Genomic DNA, 21,455 nt, shown 5'->3' with positions numbered 1-21,455 from the left:
AGGACAACATAACGAGTACACATGTCACGATACCACAACTACATAATCCACAGACATATTACCGCATGTACACAACACAACCTGTATGACATGCACATAATACCACATGTACACCAATACCACATGTACAACATGTACACCAGTACCACATGTACAACATGTGCACAGTACCACCTGTACACCGCACCACCTGCACAACATGTGCACAACATCACATGTACACGACACCACTTGCAGACCATGTACACAACGCCACATGTACATCACACCATCTATACAACATGTACACAATACCACATATACACAGTACCACATGCACAACATGTACATGATGCCACATGTACATAGCATCACATGCACGACATGTACGCGATACCACCTGCACACAGCACCACCTGTACAACATGTACACAACACTACATGCACACAAGACCACTTGTACAAACATGCACACAACACCATATGTACAACATGCATGAAAAAGCACATGTGCATAGCACTACATATCCAACATGTACATAGCATCATTTGTACACAACACTGCATATGTAATATTCCTATACATAGCATTACATAAGAAAAATGTACACACACTAGATATACACAACATCGCGCGTGCACAACATCACATATGCAACATGTACAACATATACAACATTTTCACAACAGTAGTACCTCACATCTGAAAGCACATTGTCTCTACCAAGAAACATTTCTTCCAGTGCCTTATCCATGCTTGTCCCAACATGTTGCAAACCACATTGCTTCATTTTTCTGATGTATCCCTTAACGTTACCTATCATAAGATAAACATAGGCATAATATAAGCAAAAAATGTCAATTCCTATCCACATGATACTGACCTCATATATTTGTCATGAATACTCTTCCCACTTGATTCCCATAAGACCAGGAATCTCATCATGTCATTCTCCTTAACAGGAAATCATTCCTTCGCAATAATGATCCCTAACAACCTGTCATACAATGACATAGATACATAGATACATAGGTACATATACATAAATATTAGCATAAAGTAATCATGATCCTGTCACACTAATACATACATACACACATATATTTATCCTAATTGGATCATTGTATTGTTTGTCATCCATCTCGATGCATTTGGAGGGGAAAAAGTGGAGGAATTAACTCACAGGACCGTTTTTACCAACGGGACCCAGTTTGGCAAAACGAAGTCTAAAACCTTCTGGGAGCATTTTGAGGAATTAAATGACATTTTTTGGGGGCAAAACGTTTCCACTCAAGTGCCACAACTTTTCATGCTATTCTACACACACGAAGCTTTCTAACGGCGCATGAATCGTGTCAATCAGAGTCTGTATGCAAAATTTATGCCACTCATAAGTTGAACTTCCCGTTTTCACACCTATAGTTTGGGAGGATGCCACGTCAGCCCCCATTATTCATGGAAAAGGGGCTAGCCATGTTTTTTTGATGTAAAAGACTCTAGAAGAGTCTATTTTGTAACTCTAGTTAAGAGTTGGCGTTGTCAAACTTAACCACTAGTAGGCTATCGGGCTGTGTTATAACCAGGCCACTAGGAGGAAGAGGCATTCCACTCTTTCAAGAGAATTTTGTTCCATAGTTGAGAAAAGATAGCCAGGAGAGATAGGAGGTAAAGCACATAGAGAAGATATGTTCACTTTAGCATCCCACGGGCCACAGACATTGCTTCTTTGTATTTGTAGCCATATTTCCAGACAAAGAAAGAGAGTGAAGTGACCTCACCTTCCATAGAGAATATCTTGTGTATTATGTGTGTGTGAGCTTATTTTTTCATTCTCTACTTTTCTTCTTGAATTACTTTTACATGCATGCACTAATTATAGTTAATTTTACGAATCTAGAAATTAAATAAAAATGTAATAGTGTATAATCTCATATTTTTAATATAATATTATCATATTTGTTGTGACGAACTGTCCAGTGGAATATCTGTGGAATTTTACGGATCATTTGGTATCATATTGGGTTTATTTGGGTATTTTGTGGAGATTGCAAGGATCTAGATCGGCGAGGTTGAAAATTGTAAAACCCTAATCATGGGTGACGAATCTGTAAATGAACCTTGTGATCCTCTAGAGGTGAGGTTCTCGCAGCTCGAAGAACAAGTTGCAGATATAAACCGCGATGTCAACCTCCTCATGGTGTCCCTAAGCAATAAGCTGGGGATATTTGGAGAAGAAGGGGGTTTGAATGTAGAGGACAAATCAGAAGGGGGATTGTGAGATCGGGAAGACGCAGATAACCAGTTGAAGAAAGAACCAGGAAAAGATCAACCCAGCTTGAGTGATTTGAAAATCACCTTATGAGTGACCTCAGTTGAAGATTTATTAAACAAAAGGTATTACAAACCCATGTGTTGGTGTGTGTGTTATGTGTTATTGAAACAATGGATCGATCAGATTGCCAATACACAGAAAATAAATGGAAAGATAGCAGAGAAATACAGTAAGCAACACAAAGACACAAAAAAATAAGGAGTTCACCCTATTCTCCAGGGCTACGTCTCCGGTCCAGCTTCAGTGGTGGCCTTATTTTATTGTGTCTTTCAACAGAGAAATTACAATGCAGGGACTCAATATGAGTTCTCCTGAAGCAGATTTTGCTTGGCAGGGTGGTTCTTGGATTCCCCAAGCCACTTGGAGTACACAGACTCTTGTTCTTCCTACCAGCTCTGTGACTTTTGGTCTACAGTGGAAAGAGCCAACTGTGATGCTCAATCTGGACAGATTCCTCTATGGGAAGGCTTGATTCTTTAAGCTCTCTGGTGCTCGATGCTGCCTGTGGTCAAATCGGCCCTCTGTCTCCTCTGCTTGGCTTTACTACTCTCTGTGCTCAGTCCTCCTCTCAAGGTTCACTGTTCACTGTCTCTCTTGGTCGCTTAGAATCTTCACTCTCTCTCTTGATCTTTATTCAACTGTCTCTGTTCATGGATTTAGCCATTCGACCTCCATTCCTGTTCGGTTCCTCTCCTTCCTGCGTCGATTCTCCTTCCACCTATGTGCTTGGAGCTCCCTGTTCAGCGTCAGCATGAACACTCGAGAAGTAGCCACACGTCCCCATCGGAACTACGCCAGCCTGCTCGTCGATTCGTTTCTTTCTCCACCGTGGTGGTCAACGGATTCCAAATCCCCTTAAATCGCGACTTAATTCCCTATCGATTCCGCTTCTGTCTATCAGACGCAATCTCAGTCATCCGATCTGGGCTCCTCCAGATCCAACGTCATACGCATGCCGAGCGCGGTTGACTTGCTCGACCGATAACGTGTGATCACAGCGGTTTTTCTCTCACCTCTGCTGCCACGCGTCAATCATTGAGTGTGATCGTACCACTTTCTCCAAAACCTCTTACCATTTAAGGGCGCCCTGATCAAACCATCGGTTTCCAGGTTGTGGGTCCCACCTTCGTAGGATGGCGCTTTTCGTTTCTCCACCCACGGTCCTTTGGCTCCCAACATGACCGAGTGCTTAAGGCTCTACCATTCAGCGTTGTTTGCCCAGAGCTAATCGTGCATCAAAAATCAGCTCCTTTTCCCATTCTGGGGCTCCCAGGGGCTACATCGACCTCCTGCGCAGTCTCCATGGACCACGGTTAGCGCACTTTGACCGAGGTCCTTGTCGTTCTACACCGGCTACCATGGCCACTGGTTCAGGGTGTTTTTGATTGCTGTTTTGGATTCTTCAAGGATTTGTTTCGTCCCGATATAGTCATGGTTCTATGGCAGTTGTTTATGGATCGATTTGGATCATGACCTCCCTACTGAAAAGCTTTTGGACCACCAAACTGTTGCCTCACTTGTCAATCTCAATCCACTTCACACTGCTCGGCTTCGAACCTTTAAGACCAATCCTGAGTATTCCACCTGTCCACCACACGTCATCCTTACCTTCCTATCCAGCACTGCATCTTCCTGCAACTCATTAAGATATTTAGGTAGCAAGTCTTCAACAGATTGCAATTGACTCTGCTCTTTAGGGTCCTCAATCATTGAAGGTTCAAACAACTTCAATCAATCTACGTTCACAACTGAGTAGATGTGCATGTAAGCTAACAGATCAAGGCGAAAAGAATTTTCACTAATCTTCTCAAGTATCCTGAAGGGTCCATACCGGATAGGTTTTAGCTTCTTACCTTCACCTTGCATCCTGTCCTTACTGATATATAGCCAGACTTGGTCTCCAACTTGAAAACTATGCTCCATCTGATGCTTATCATACCTAGCCTTGTACTTGGCCTGGCTCTTTTCCAGCTGTTCCTGTACTTCCTGGTGAATCTCCTGGATTTGTTCAATGAACCTAGTTGCCATGTCCACATCACTGTGTCCATCAACCATGGTATCTTTACCAAAGACAAAATCCAAGGGAGACCTTGGTATGAAACCAAAGCAGGTCTCAAAAGGAGATCTCTGGGTAGAAGAGAGTTTGGCTCTATTGTAAGCATGCTGCACATAACACAAGTGTTCATCCCAAAGCTTAGGGTGTTTGCTACAATATCCTCTCAGTAACTGGATCACTGTCCTATTAACTACTTCTGTCTAGCCATCTGTTTGTGGATGAAAAGTTGTGCTTTTCTTTAATTTGGTGTCCATTAGTTCCCACATACTAGACCAAAATTTCCCCACAAATCGAGTGTCTCAATCAGATATAATAGAAGTGGGTAATCCAAAATGAACCCATACATGTTCAAAGAATAATTTTGCAGTTTGTTCAACTGTAATCTGTTTACTACAGGGTATCAAAATACACATTTTGTTGAACCTATCCACAACAACATATAGATAATCATGACCTTTCCTAGATTTAGGCAGTCCTCAAATAAAATCCATGGAAATGCTTTCCCAAGGGTGAGAAGGAACTGGTAATGGAGTGTACAAACCTAGTTTTCTGTTGTTGGGCTTGCTTTTAGCACACATAGCACACTCCTTTACATATCTAGAAATTGTCTCACTCATTCTTGGCCAATAACAAAACCTTTGCAGCTATGAAACTATTTTACTTACCCCAAAGTGACTTGATATCAGAGAAGTGTGTGCTTCCCTAATTATCTTTGCTCTCTCAATTTGTGGAATGCAGAGTTTCCCACAATGATGTAAGAGTCAGTCCTTCACATGATAGTCCAATTCTTCTACTCTTTTGCCTTGACTCAAAGTTGCATATACATCTTTAAAGTCCATATCCTGAGCATACTGTTCTATGTAGCTTTCATGTAGCACAGAATTATGCTTAAGTATGGTAGATGCATTTATAATGGGTCTAGATAACATGTCTGCAACCTTGTTATGTATGCCCTTTCTATATCTGATGACTAAATGAAACTGTTGTAGAAAACCCATCCATTTGTAATGTCTTGATTGTTGCAACTTAGTTTGGGAGTGTAGATATTGAAGTGGCTGATGATCAGTATGTATTACTGTTTCTTTGCCCATTAAGTAATGTTTCCACTTTTTCACACTCTGAACTAATGCATACAATTCTTTATCATAGGTAGGATAGTTAACTACTGCAAGATTAAAAGTCTCAGAATGATAACATATGGGTTTACCGTGCTGTTTCAACACTGCTCCCATGGCATAGTCACTGGCATTAGTTTGGATCTCAAATGGTCTTTGTAGATTTGGCAGTGCTAGTACAGGTGTTGTACTATTTTTTTCTTTCAAGGTGTCGAAGGCTTTCTGCTATTTGCCTCCCCACTGAAACACCTTGTTCAATCTCTTTCAAAGCATGTAATGGAGCTACAATTGAGGAAAAATTTTGAAATGAACTTCCTCCAATACTATGCTGCTCCTAAGAAGCTTCTCACTTTTGTAGCAAACTTGGGTTTAGGCCAGTTTACAATGACTACCACTTTAGAGGGATCTATTTTCAATTCACCTCCCCCTACTATATGACCCAAATAATTTAGAGAGGTTTTTCCAAATTCACATTTGGAGAGTTTAACATAAAGCTTTTCTCTTTTCAAAACATCTAATGTCTGCATAACATGCTTTAAATGTTCTCCCACGTTTTACTAAAAATCAGATGTCATCCAGATACACAATAACAAAATCATCAAGAAAGGTCTGAGTACATCATTCATTAATCTCATGAAAGTAGTAGGGGTATTGGTCAAGCCAAAAGGCATAACCAACCATTCATACAATCCCTGCTTTGTTTTGAAAGCATTCTTCCATGCATCTTGCTTTGCAACTCTGACTTGATGGTATCCACTGTGCAAATCCAGCTTGGTGAAATAAACAGCTTCCTTCAATTGATCTAAAAGATCATCTATGCAAGGAAGGGGATAATGATTTGTTATTGTTATCTAAAGAAAATAACCTGTACATCCCAATGTTAGGCAAAGGAACACTCTTGTTGCAAATAATATCATGTTCTATTCCCTTTTTGGGTGGCAGACCTTGAGGTTCTTGAAACAAGACATCATACTCTGAAACAATATTTTCTATATCAACTTGATGATTAGAATTACAACCCTCAAATACATTGGTTTTATCAGTTTTCTTTTCCTTTACAACCATTAGTAAGAACTGTTTGCATGAATTTATCATTCTTTTCATCTGTCCCGATTTTATGAGAGTATAATTATTCTTGAGCTTATGAGCTCTTACAAAGTATTCGATTCCATATTTAACAAGTAGATACTTGTTCTCAGCTCTATAGAAAATAGCCTTTATGTCATACAAGTAAGGACTTCCTAAAACAATTCCACATATATCCAAAGGAATTATATCTAACTCAACCTCATCTACAAATGCTGACCCAAAAGAAAACTTGAGTTTGCACTGTCTAGTCACTTGTAGTTGTGCTTTATCATTCAACCATCCTAATGGGTATGGCTTCTTACGAGTTGTAGTTGCTAATCCCAATTTCTTTAAAATTGCTTCAGAAATTAGATTTACTTGTGAGCCACTATCAAACAAAGTATCAATCTTTTGATTTTTGGAAACAACTTGAATATGAAAAAGCTCATGCCTTTTTCTCTCATGTTCTTCATCAATAACAGATTGAGCAGAATTAATAGTAGATGCTTCAGAATTCTTACCTTTTATACCTGTGGCTGCAATGATTGTTTCATTTCCCGAGTCTGACCCCAAATTTTTCTGAATAGCTGCAGAAACCTTCTTCTTCTTTCCCTCGGACTTCTTAGGTCTCAGCTCTGGATGCAGAATCCAACAGTGCTCATCATCATGCCCCTCCTTTTTACAGTGGGTGCATGAGGCTTTGCCTCTCTCTGTAGTGTTAGCCTTCCTTGCTTTCCACTTCTGCTTTCTTTTCTCCTTGGTCTTGCTTACAGTGGGTTGGGATGGTCCCCCAACTTCTGGATTTCCATTCTTCCTCTAGCTTCTAGATGAGTAGCTTGTACAGATACCTCATTATACTAGTGGATTAAACATGAGGATGTACTGCCTCATGTAGCTGTGTAGACCACCAATGTACTTCAAAAGAGTTTCTGGCAAGTCTAATGAAATACCCAACATCAGTGCTCTCTTTCGGAACTCTTGAGTATACCCTTTTACACTTTGCCCTTTCAACTGCCGAATATTTTGCCAACTCATCATGGCTTGTTGAATGTAGGCCAATGGATAGAACTGCTTCTTGATTGCAGTAACAAATTCACTCCAGACAGAGATGGTTTTACCATGCTTCCTCATATCAGCTTGGGTTCTGCCTTCCCACCATACCAAGGCAGTGACCCCCTAGGCAAAGGCTTGCCAGCTGAATCTTGCTCTTGTCTGAGTCTATATATTTTGTACTTTGCGATACACATCAATTGTCTAATCCAATTGTCCAACTTTTTAGCATTTAGTCTCCATCATATATAGGCAAATCAAATTTAACATCTAACTTAATCAAAGATGCTTTCTTATTATGCAAAGGGCTACTAAGAGGTGTAGGGAAGCTTTCTTCTTTCCCCTTTTCTTTGTAGTGGTCATGGGAATGAGATTCATCTTCTTCTTTATTCTGCTTAGAGACTGATGAATATTCACCTTATGCTTTCTAAAGTCCCTATAAATTTCTTCTACCATGGACTTTATAGCTATGAAACTTTCTATGAATTGAGAGTTTGGCCCTATAGAACCTTCTTCTGACATTGTCTTTCGAGAATAGACTCTCCAAATTTCAGGATTAGTTTCCACCAACTCTCCTTCTCCTAATTTAAGCTTTGATCTAGTGAGCATTCACAGCTAAACCAACACAAGCTTGTCCAACCTTACAACCTAGAGCTCTGATACCACTTGATCTGAAAATCACCCTATGAGTGACTTCAGTTGAAGATTTATTAAACAAAAGGTATTACAGACCCATGTGCTAGTGTGTGTGTTCTGTGTTATTGAAACAACAGATCAATCAGATTGCCAATACATAGAAAATAAATGGAAAGACAGCAGAGAAATACAGTAAGCAACACAAAGACACAAACACTTTTTAATAAGGAGTTCACCTTATTCCCCAGGGCTACGTCTCCAGTCCAGCTTCAATGGTGGCCTTATTTTATTGTGTCTTTCAGCAGAGAAATTACAATGCAAGGACTCAATATGAGTTCTCCTGAAGCAGAATTTGCTTGGCAGGGTAGTTCTTGGATTCCCCAAGCCACTTGGAGTACACAGACTCTTGTTCTTCCTACCAGCTCTGTGACCTTTGGTCTATAGTGGAAAGAGCCAACTGTGATGCTCAATCCAGACAGATTCCTCTATGGGAAGGCTTGATTCTTCAAGCTCTCTGGTGCTCGATGCTGCCTGTGGTTAGCTCGGCCCTCTGTCTCCTCTGCTTGGCTTTACTGCTCTCTGTGCTCAGTCCTCCTCTCAGGGTTCACTGTTCACTGTCTCTCTTGGTCGCTTGGACTCTTCGCTCTCTCTCTTGATCTTTATTCAACTGTCTCTGTTCATGGCTTTAGCCATTCGACCTCCATGCCTGTTCGATTCCTCTCCTTCCTGCGTCGATTCTCCTTCCACCTGTGTGCTTTGAGTTCCCTGTTCGACATCAGCATGAATGCTCGAGAAGTAGCCACACGTCCCCATCGGAACTGCGCCAGCCTGCTCCTCGATTCATTTCTTTCTCCACTGTGGCAGTCAATGGATTCCAAATCCCCTTAAATCGTGGCTTAATTCCCTATTGATTCTGCTTCTGTCTATCGGACGCAATCTCAGCCATTCGATCTGGGCTCCTCCAGATCCAACATCATACACACGTCAAGCGCGGTTGACTTGCTCGACCGATAACATGTGATCACAGCGGTTTTTCTCTCACCTCCGCTGCCACACGCCGATCGCTGAGTGTGATCGTGCTGCTTTCTCCAAAACCTCTTACCGTTCAAGGGCGCCCCAATCAAACCACCGGTTTCTAGGTTGTGGGTCCCACCTTCGTACGATGGCGCTTTTCATTTCTCTGCCCATGGTCCTTTGGCTCCCAACGTGACTGAGTGCTTAAGGCTCTACCATTTCAGCCCTGTTCACCCAGCGATGCGTAATTATCGCTAGGCGCCTAATCACACATCAAAAATCAGCTCCTTTTCCCATTCTGGGGCTCCCAAGGGCTACATCGACCTCTTGCACAGTCTCCATGGGCCTCGGTCAGCACGCTTTGACCGAGGTCCTCGTCGTTCTGCACCGATTGTCATGGCCACTGGTTCAGGGTGTTTTCAATTGCTGTTTTGGATTCTTCAAGGATTCGTTTCGTCCCGATATGTCATGGTTCTATGAAAATCATTTATGGATCTGATTCGGATCATCGAGTGTGGTGAACCAATACCTGTTTAAAGTGGAAGAAAAATTTGATATCAATTCATACCACAACGATATCAATGCACTGAAGCTGAACCACTGGTCGCAGCAACTGGAAGTTCATTTCACTGTCCATCAGATTGAGGAAGGGCAGAAGATCTCATTCACATGGCTGAAATTGGAGGTCCATGCGCTGACTTGGTGGGAGAGCCACACAGAAACCCAGAGGTTGGACGGAAAACCTCCAGTGGCTAAGTGGGAGGATTTCAAACCCTCATTAAGTCATAGTTTTATCCCATTGGGTACATGGAAGACCAGTGGATCTGGTGGCATTACTTCAGGCAAAAGTCAGGCCAAAGTGTGCAAGAGTACACCATAGAATTCAAAAAGATGGTTATAATGTTAGATATATCTCCAAAGAACCAAGATGTACTCTTCAAGTATTTGGGGGCTCCGCAGTGTCATCTATGTGAGAAGGTGATGTTGTTCAAGCCCAAAACGTTGATGAGGCTTATGTATAGACACAGTACCTAGATAACATAGGCTTGAAAAGAGTGCAATCAAGTGGATCAAATCAAAAGGAGAAACAAGAAGCTTCTAAGGATGGAAATAAGAAGAAAAAAGGGGGAAAATATAAAAAGATGCAACCACAACACATCACTGCAAAGATCCTATCAACCATTGCAACCACTGCAACGTTGATGGCCATACAGAGGAGAAGTTCTCGAAGTTGCATCCAAAGATAAACCTGAAGAACAAGAAGAAAGATAATAAGAAGAAGAATCTCATGCCCACCGATTCAAGCAACCAAGTTGAAAGCAGCTCAGATGTGGATGAGAAGATTGTATCTACATCAGTGCAGAAGGAGGTGAATTTGAGTAGCCTTAAGAAATGGGAAGAGAAAGAAATTACCAAACTCTTCCATGTAATGATACAGGTCAAGAAGATGAAGATTGATGCTCTATTTGACTCAAGATCACAGGAAAATATCATTACAACAGATCTAGTCAAGAAGTTGGGGCTAGAAGTTCATGATCATCCACACCCATATCCACTGGGATGAGTACATAAGGATGCAAAGTTGAAGGTAACAAAACATTGTAAAATTATATTTGCTATCAGTGTTGATTTTATTGATGAAGTAGAACTGGATGTGGGTCCCCTTGATGTATGTGGAGTCCTGTTTGGGAGTACACACATGTACATGCATGATGAAATATTCATGAGAAGAGCTAACCAGTACCAGCTCATCAAGGATGGAAAATCATGCATCATCAACGCACACAAAGGCAAGTCGAAAATTTCACTAGTAAGTGTCAACCAAGCCAAGAAATTGATCAGTTCCAGCAAGAAGTATGTTTTATTGGTTTTAAGAGAAAATCAGTATGTAGAGGATTCAATAAGAGGCAAGGCATCCCTAGAGGGGTGTACTAAGAAACAAAAAGAAACAATTGGAGGAGTTATTACAGACATAAAATGACATGTTCTGAGAGCCTAAAGGGCTACCCCAAGAGAGAAGTGGAGCACGAGATCCAGCTATTGCCAGACTCCCCATTGCCAAATATTGGGTTGTACAGGCAATCTATTATACAAGCAAGTGAGGTAAATAAATAGTTGCAATAGTTGTTGGAACAGGGTGTCATTCAATCAAAAACATCACCATGTGGGTCACTCATCATCATTGTGCCAAAGAAAGATGGGACTTGGCGGATGTGTATAGATTACAGGGCATTGAATAAAATCACACTCAAGAACAAATGCCCCCGCCTAGGATAGACGATCCGCTAGATCAATTGCAACAAGAAAAATATTTCACCAAGCTAGACTTGAAGTTTGGATATCACCAGGTTCGAGTCAAAGAAGAAGATACATGGAAGACCGCCTTCAAAACTAGGCAAGGTTTGTATGAGTGGTTAGTTATGCAATTTGGCCTATGTAATGCACTAGATACATTTATGAGATTAATGGATGATGTATTGTGCCCTTTTATAGATTCATTTGTTATTGTCTATTTGGATGATATACTGGTATATATTGCTACCTGGGAGGAGCATATTTCACATTTGACACAGGTGTTGGAAACATTGAAGACGCACTCGCTGCTAGCAAATTTCAAGAAGTGTGAGTTTGTGCAACAGCCCTTGGTGTATTTGGGATATGCGATTGGTGGAGGAGAATTGAAGATAAATCCTTCCAAGATGGAGGCCATCATGAAATGGTCGGTTCCTACTTATGTTACTGAGGTTAGGATTTTCATTGGAGCAACACAGTACCTGAGGAAATTCATAGGCTCGTTTTCAGTGGTAACAGCACCGCTCCACACCATAACAGAAAGTGGCAAGAGTTTCCAATGGAGAAAATGGTAGTAGAAGGATTTCGATGAGTTAAAGAAGAAGATCAGTGAAGCACTAGTTCTGGCATTACTAAACTTGCAATGGCCTTTTGAAGTGGAGACAGATGCAAGTGGGTATGTTATGGGAGTTATCTTGATGCAAGGAGGAAGGCTCGTTTGCTACCATTCAGAAGTATTTCATGGGGCGGTTCTTGACTACCCTACCTACGATAAGGAGCTCTATGACATGGTGAAAGTTATGAAGAAGTGGAAGCACTATCTGATGGGAAAGGAGACAATAATTCACATGGATCACCAACCGTTACAGTACCTGCGTGCATAGAATAAGCTACAACAGACTAGGCATTAAAAGTGGATGAGGTTTATAGCAGTTTCATTTGGTGATCAACTATAAGAAGGGCAGCACAAACAAGTTAGCCGATATTCTTTCAAGGTCGCCCACATCAAATATTACAATTTTGGAGACTCTTATGCACATGGAGCCATTCACCCATGATGCATACAGAGAGGCATATTCAAAAGATGAGGACTTTAAGGAGGTGTATCAACAGTTGCAAAGTCAGAGTCATGTGCATGATGGTGACACACCGTTGACTACCATCTCCAGGATGGGTTACTCTATAGGTTGGATAAGCTACGTGTTCCTAAAGGTCCGCGTTTGTAGCCGATTAGAGAGGCTCACACCTCCAAGGTTGCAAGGCACTTTGGTGTAGGGAAGACCATGGCTAACTTGCATAGGTATATATATTGGCCCAAGATGCAAGAACAAGTAGCAGCAAGCCTAGCAACATGAAACAGGGTCTGTATCATCCCTTACCTGTACTTACTTGTCCTTGGAAAAGAATTTCCATGGACTTTGTGGGAGGTTTACTAACAACTAGGAAGGGACGTGACTACCTATTCATGGTAGTTGACAGATCAACAAGATGTGTGTTCTGATGCTATGTAAAAAGACCATCAGTGGACAAGAAGCAACAAACTTGTTCTTTGAACAGGTCTAGGTACACTTTGGGATACCAAGGAGCATCATTTTAGACAAGGATACAACATTTCTAAGTGCATTCTGGACTACATTGTGGGAGAAGATGGACACGAAGTTGAAGAGATTTACAACATTCCATCCACATACAGATTGCAAACAGAAGTAGTCAACAGGACTTTAGTACAACTTCTGAGGGGTTACAACTAGAAGCATCCGAAGGCCTGGGATGAAAATCAGGTATATATACAACATTCTTATAACAAAGCGGTCCACACTTCTACAAGAAAGTCCCCATTTGAAACGTGTTTTGGATATTTTCCACCTTCACCTTTGGATATTGCATATGGGTAGCAAGGAGGAGTGAAGGAACACATTACAGATGCTTTGAGGGCTGAAAAAATTATAGAGAAGGTCAGGCAGATCCATTTACAGGTATAGGAAACTTTGCAGAAGTCACAAGTGAAGTATAAGGCCATGCATAATCAGCACATAATAGAGAAATCATTCAAGGTGGGAGACAGAGTATGGCTACAATTGAACAAGGAGAGGTTGCAGGGGCTTAGTAAGAAAATCAAGGTTATAAAGTATGGTCCCTTTGAGATACTAGAAAAGGTGGGTGATAATGCCTATCGACTAAGTTTACCACCATATATGTGCATTTACTTGGTTGTAAATGTAGAGAATTTGAAACTCTATGAGCCTTCCATGCTAGATCAGGAAGAGGAATAGGCCCTACCTTATGTGGAGGATTTGACACCAGACTCTCAAGCAGAGTTTATAGAAGATACAATTTTGCAGAAGAGGTCTAAAACTACAAGACAAGGGCAACAAGACCTTTGGCAGATTGGGTTGAAGGGAAAAATTCTAGGCAAAGCTAAATGGTACACTAGAGAGAAGGTGGAGGAAAAATTTACTCACCTCATTCAGTAAAAACTTTTGGGGACCAAAAGCCTCTCAAAATGGAGAGGTGTGATCCAAATTGGATCATTATATTTTTTTTCATCCATCTCAATGCATTTGGAGTGGAAAAAGTAGAGGAATCATCTCACGGGATTGTTTTTACCGGTGGGACCCAGTTTGGCAAAATGGGGTCTGAAACCTTTTGGGAGCGTTTTGAGGCATAAAATGATGTTTTTTTGGGGTAAAACTTTGTTGCCAAAGTGCCATGTCATTTTATGTTATTCTACCCATAGAGATCTTTCCAACAACATAAGAATCACGTCAATTAGAGTCTGTATGCAAATGTCATGCCACTCAAAAGTTGACCTCCCTGTTTTCACACCTATAGTTCGGGAAGATACCACGTCAACCCCCATTATTCATGGAAAAGAGGTTATCCACGTGTTTTTGATGTAAAAGACTCTATAATATTTTATTTTGTAACTCTAGTTAAGAGTTGATGTAGTAAAACTTAACCACTAGTAGGCTATCGGGTTGTGTTATAACCGAGCTGCTATGAGGAAGAGGTATTCCACTCCTTCGAGAGAATTTTGTTCCATAGTTGAGCAAAGATAGCCAGGAGAGATATGAGGTAGAGCATATAGAGAGGATCTGTGCACTGTAGCATCCCATGGGCCAAAGACATTACTTCTTTGTATGTGCAACCATATTTCCAGACATAGAATGAGAGTGAAGTAGCCTCACCTTCCAGCTAGGTTTTCTCCCGAAAGGGTTTCCGCGAGAGCACATCTTGTGTATTATGTGTGCATGATCTTACTTTTTCATTCTCTAATTTTCTTCTTGATTTACTTTTACATGCATGCACTAATTACAGTTAATTTTACAGATCTAGAAATTAAATAAAACTGTAATAGTGTAGAATCTCAAATTTTTAATATAATATTATCATATTTGTTGTGACGAACTGTCTAGTGGAATATCCACGGTAGTTTATGGATCATATATACATATAAACATTAGCATTAAACAACCATGATCCATGATGACCTTGTCAGACATGACATACTTACATGTCTACATATATAAGCATTAGCGTAATCAGATATCGTAAGGTCAGGGTTAAGAGAACTCCATCTATCTGTGCACAACCTACACAACATCGAGAACAACAATTCCCAAAATAGCCAAGGCATATGACACCTCAAATCCATTCACCTTACCTTTCTTGATTACCTTTCCCATGATTGCCTCGTCATCGTTTATTTACCACAATGGACCCAACCAGTCCAATCGACTGTCATAGTCTTACCTTTCATTGCACTAACTCATGTACTGAGCTCCATTTGTGTCTTACATTATGTTTTGGGTACCACCTATCTCTCCGCGAGCTCCATTAAGTTCCTCCTTCCCCAACCAATTCCCAAGACTCTCAAAACATAAAAGGCAATACCAAGAACCAAGCAAGAGGAAACCAATAAAAATACAACACCACAAACAAAGTGACATGGCCATGCACAAGATGCAAAAAAAACCACAATCAATCACAACAAATCACCAAAAGACCAAAAGCACAAGACTGAAAATGGATTCCATGAATTAATCCCCATGGTCCCCCATGCTTCCAGGGGAGAATTCAACCTGAGCCTTCTTCAATATTTCATGGCAGACTCTTTTCCATGCAATCCCCTACATCATATTTCCATGAATAGATAATTGTCAGTGCATAAATAAACATAACAACATATTGGTTACCTTACCTTGTTGTGCTAAACATGTTACTTACAATTGAACACATCCATGCCATCTCTTAATGGACTCTAGTTCCCTTGACAGATCCACCTGTAACTAGAGACTAGCTAATATACATGTCAAGTACATGTTCATGACTATAACACATATCCACATAATGTCAGAAAAAAAAGAAAAAAAAAATCAAGGTTAAGAAGACTTCTTGTATGCAAAACACCCATTCATTTGGAATTATGGTTTCCAAACATAGTCAAAGGAATTCTTGCTCAATTATGTCCTTTTAACTTTTTACTTTGTTGCAATAGAGTCTTATTATGCGTTGTCACATCACCCAACTGTTAGTTATATAGAAACAACCATTGTTACCTTGTCACGCTAATACCAATCATGTTACCCTGCAACTGTTGCACTATGGATTATGACATGATTGTTAGTCTTGGTAAAGGTCGTTTGTCTTGACATAATGCTACAACTATCACTTACTACACTTCGAGTACATATCAATTGTCTCAACACATATGTATTAGTACAATCATCTAAAACAAAATCATTGGAACACCTACTCATATTATGTAATTCATCAAAAATTCAACCAACTTGCAAATGTACCTCATTAAATAAATCAATTAGATGACATAATCGATGTCAAACATTCAAACACCCAATAGACATCATAATCAAACAATCAAGCACAATGTAGATGACATAAGCAAGTTCATACCTTAATGTATCTCAGGGGAGGCAATCTCATCTACACAATCAATCTAGTTAGCACGATATAACTTTACAACTCATCATCTCAAGCACAAATAAGATCATGATATCCATAATAGTAACTAGCTAACATGTTTACATCATAACTCATACACAGTTATCATTCACACATATGAAAAGTCAATATAGATTAGTAAAATAGCATATTACAAATATGTCATCCCATACTTGAATATCATAATCATGGCCATCTGCATAGGCCAATCCAACTTAGTATGATACATATAACATCAATGTCTTAATGTAATAACCCTAATCATCAAGTTACTAGCATATAAAAACAATAAGCTATATATCATGCTCATCAACAACATATAACCTAATCATCAAGCTATATAACATAAAACAACAGTAGAAATGCATACAATCACAGCTTACCATCATTCTTGAGTATCTGACACATGTGCATATGACTATGCTAATCAACTATCACATATCATGTATGTAACCATAACATCAAAAGACATGTACATAAGCCTAATGTATATAAACCTAATGCATATAACAATCATTAACCTACATACTTGCATGCCCAACATAAAAATATGTATGACGACATGCTCTTTCCTAGAGGTCCAATGTTGCAACTTCACTTTGATGATCTGTCTCTCCTACTCTATCTCAGCCAACGCATTAGCATCAAAACAACCAATAGCACCATGATGACCTAAATTACATACAATGACTTCACAAGGCATGTTTGACCTACTATTCATGCAAAACTATAACTAAGACCATACATGCATAACAACTGCATATAGAAATATAACACGCGAGTACAAAACCATAAACACATCATTCTAGCTAGAGTCCAATCATCGATGCATGATCATATCAACTACCCAAACCATGACCCACGTGCATGACAACAACAACAACCACATCAAGTACACTTGATAACATGAGAACACTAACATGCCTAACACTACACAATCAACCATACACGCATTTCCTTTCACCTTGAACAACACACTAATAAAATAGTTTAACCATAAATTATTTTATTTTATTTTATGTCGTAATGTGACAAATAACAAATTCCATCACCCATGTGATGAACAACAAATGACCTTGAAATGTGATGAACAATGAATGTTGTCACAATGTGATGAATAACAAGCAACATTGCAATGTTATGGCATCAAAATGTGATGAACAACAAATGTCATCACAATGTGATAAACAATAAGTGTTGTGACAATCTGAAGAACAACAAACAACATTGTAAGGTGACTAACAACAAAAAAATCACCATGTGACAAAATATAAACAATGTTGCAATATGAAGAACCACAAATGTCTTTGTAATTGGGAAAAAATGATGTCTCAATGTGATAAACAAATATTGATATCATAATGCATTGAACAAAAATCATTTCCAACCATGGTCAAACATGTTTAACTATGTGAGCCATGATCAACCTTTAGATGACCACAGTTAGACAAGATCAAGAATGATAATCAATGGTTATGCATAGTCAACTATGGAGAACATCGTCAACATTATCAAGATACCCAACCATGGTCAACCAATGTCAAATATTGTCATCATATGTTCAACATTGTTAATTGAGGTTAATGATTATCAATCATGCTCAACATGATACATGGTCAAGTATAGCTTCTATGTTCATCTTAGCTTGCCATAGTCGATCATAGTCATCTACAGGGAAATGCTAACATCCTTGGTCAATCATGTTCACCATATTCAACCACATGTTGATCATTTTCAATCATGGTCGGACAAACTCAACCATGGTCAGACATGGTCAACAAGTACAAGCATGTGTGACCTTGTTCATCCATGGTCAAACAAGGTCAACCATATCTAACCATGGATAACATGGTCGAACATAGTCAATCTTGCCAACCCTCTTCAACCATTAATGCACATTAACACTAGAATTAATGCAACATTGACACTTACATTAATGTAGCCTCATCCATGGTCAATCACAGATGATAAATTTTAATGTGTCAAGGATCAATATTAATGTGACACCAACATAGTTCCATGTCAACCCCAGATCTATCAAGCACTTATAGGGATCAAATCTCTTAAGATGTAAACCTTTTTTAGATTGCAAAACTTGAAGAGGTGTGATCCAAATTGGATCATTATATTTTTTTTCATCCATCTCAATGCATTTGGAGTGGAAAAAGTCGAGAAATCATCTCACGGGATTGTTTTTACCGTGGGACCCAGTTTGGCAAAATGGGTCTGAAACCTTTTGGGAGCGTTTTGAGGCATAAAATGATGTTTTTTTGGGGTAAAACTTTGTTGCCAAAGTGCCATGTCATTTTATGTTATTCTACCCATAGAGATCTTTCCAACAACATAAGAATCACATCAATTAGAGTCTGTATGCAAATGTTATGCCACTCAAAAGTTGACCTCCCTGTTTTCACACCTATAGTTCGGGAAGATACCACGTCAACCCCCATTATTCATGGAAAAGAGGTTATCCACGTGTTTTTGATGTAAAAGACTCTATAATATTTTATTTTGTAACTCTAGTTAAGAGTTGATGTAGTAAAACTTAACCACTAGTAGGCTATCGGGTTGTGTTATAACCGAGCTGCTATGAGGAATTACACATTTCATTTCCTTTTATCTAGAACAACACACTAGTAAAATGTTTTAACCATAAATTATTTTGTTATGTTTTGTTTCATTTGCTTTATAGAATATATATAGTCTCGCTCTTTTAATATAGATAGATAGATAGATAGGTAGGTAGACATTTACATTGATTTTTTTTTGTTATTAATAATTATTATAAATGTCACATCTCAATATCAATGGGAGGAATTACATATTTCCTTCATCTTAAATAACACAACAATATTTAATGTTTTAAACCATAAGATCTTTTTATTTTATTTTTAATATATATATAGTCTTTCTCTCTTTCTATGCTTTTATATACACACTTCTCCTTCATCTTAATCAACACACTAACAAAGTGCTTTAACCATTATAAATTTGTTATTTTCATTTACTTTTTACAATATATACAATCTCTTTCTTGCACACACTCTTTTTATAGATAAAATAATATTTGCACTGACTATTTTATTTTTTTTAAATGTTATATCTCAATTCAATATTAAGTATTAAAAAAACTTTTAATACTCCTCATACCATAAATTAAAAAGTATATACTAAAATATTTTAAGTATATTGAAATATTTTATTAATAATTTACATTCAATTTATTTGTCACTAATAATTTTAAAAATTATATATCAACTTCATATTAAGAATTAGATAAACTACAAATCTAATCACAATGAAAAATAAATATAAACAATTTTTTAATTTCTCATATATTTTCATTTATATATATATATATATATATTAAATATCACACCTCACTTTAACCCAAAATGAAATACACATCTCCTTTGACTAAAATTTTAATATAAAATACTAATCAATTAGCCCTTTTTTTTCAGAAGATATGAAATGACAACTGTCTCAACAAGTTGAGGAGGCACAGAGCCAGATGCAAGATTTATTGCAGAAATTTCAAGGAACAGAGTTCGTTACACTAGTATTTAACCACCACTCAGTACAGTACACACAAGCTGAATTCTGGTGCAGAACTTGTAGACTACACCCAGTTCAGCTAAAGTAATAATTTTTTCGGAGGGATGACAGTTGATAAATACGATATGATTAAGTTAAACGACAAACAGTTCCACTGTTGTTCATTCATAAACGGAGTGATCTATGTCACTGGTACTTATGGAACATGTGGCTTGATCCGATTGTTGGTCAGCAACACATCTGCCAAACTATAATGCATGGCTTCGGTGTTGTAAATACATATATGTGGTGATCCAAGTGTCAATTATATTCTTGAACACGTCTTCTGATCATGATTTTTGTTAACAATACGTCCAGTTGACTAATAATGCAAGCTCTCGCGTGGCAGTAGCGGCGATTAATCACATGGGTGAGGGCTTCTGTTTAGGATGGCAGTAATTAATGCATTCTTCCCCTATTTTCAGAATTATAATGTTTGAATAATTGATTATAAGGGGAGTATTGTGTGCACAATTTTGGCACAACCATCCTTTTTGTTAGTTGAGAGATATGTAAATTGTTGGATAGTTGTGACTCTTCTCCCCGCTTTCTTTAGAAAATTTGCCAAACATCAATGGATCAATGCGTTTTCTGTGTACCTGTGCTTTTGTTCTTAACTATTTTTCTTTCACTGGCAAGTCACATCACAATCTCCTTTTAAAATCAATGAAGCCCACAGAGTGTAAATATTAAATATTTAATATTAATCTTCTGTTTAATATTAATATTAATGTCAATATTATCTTAAAACTCTTTATATTATTTATATAAATAAATTTACAACAATTTTTGAAGTTACAGTAAGGGGAAAATTGATAGGGATGTTTAAACAGATCCTGGCAATTTACACCTTTTTTTATGATGTTTATTTTCAACAAATTTTTCATGAATTCCATGAAAAAAACATCACTTTTATCAACAAGGTATACAACAATCTTATCTCACTTAAATAATTTAATAGGATGTAAGATATCTAACTTAATACCATGGTAGATATCTAACTTATATTAAATCTATTATCATAATATTAGAAATAATTATAATATGATAATAGTTATAAAATGTTCATTTTATGATTTAATCATTAATATATATTGATATGTGTGAATCATAAGTTCTTTGTACTTTATTTATATAAATTAATAAATAATGAATAAGTATATAATATATGTATTTTATATATGAAAATTTTATTATTAAAATAGATGTTAAGTGAAGCAACCATCAAATTTTTACTTTGATCTATTTTCATGTTACCAAATGCATAAATAATGGTGGGTAGTAACTCTACTTTGATCTATTTTCATGTTACCAAATGCATAAATAATGGTGGGCAATAACTCTATGTTTAAT

Source organism: Pinus tabuliformis, chromosome 4_1 (assembly GCF_031772625.1).
Source record: "Pinus tabuliformis cultivar Carrire ecotype Pingquan chromosome 4_1, CPIR1, whole genome shotgun sequence".
Taxonomy (NCBI): Eukaryota; Viridiplantae; Streptophyta; class Pinopsida; order Pinales; family Pinaceae; genus Pinus; species Pinus tabuliformis.
The sequence above is the reverse complement of the archived record's forward strand: the minus strand, read 5'-3'. Positions refer to the sequence as shown.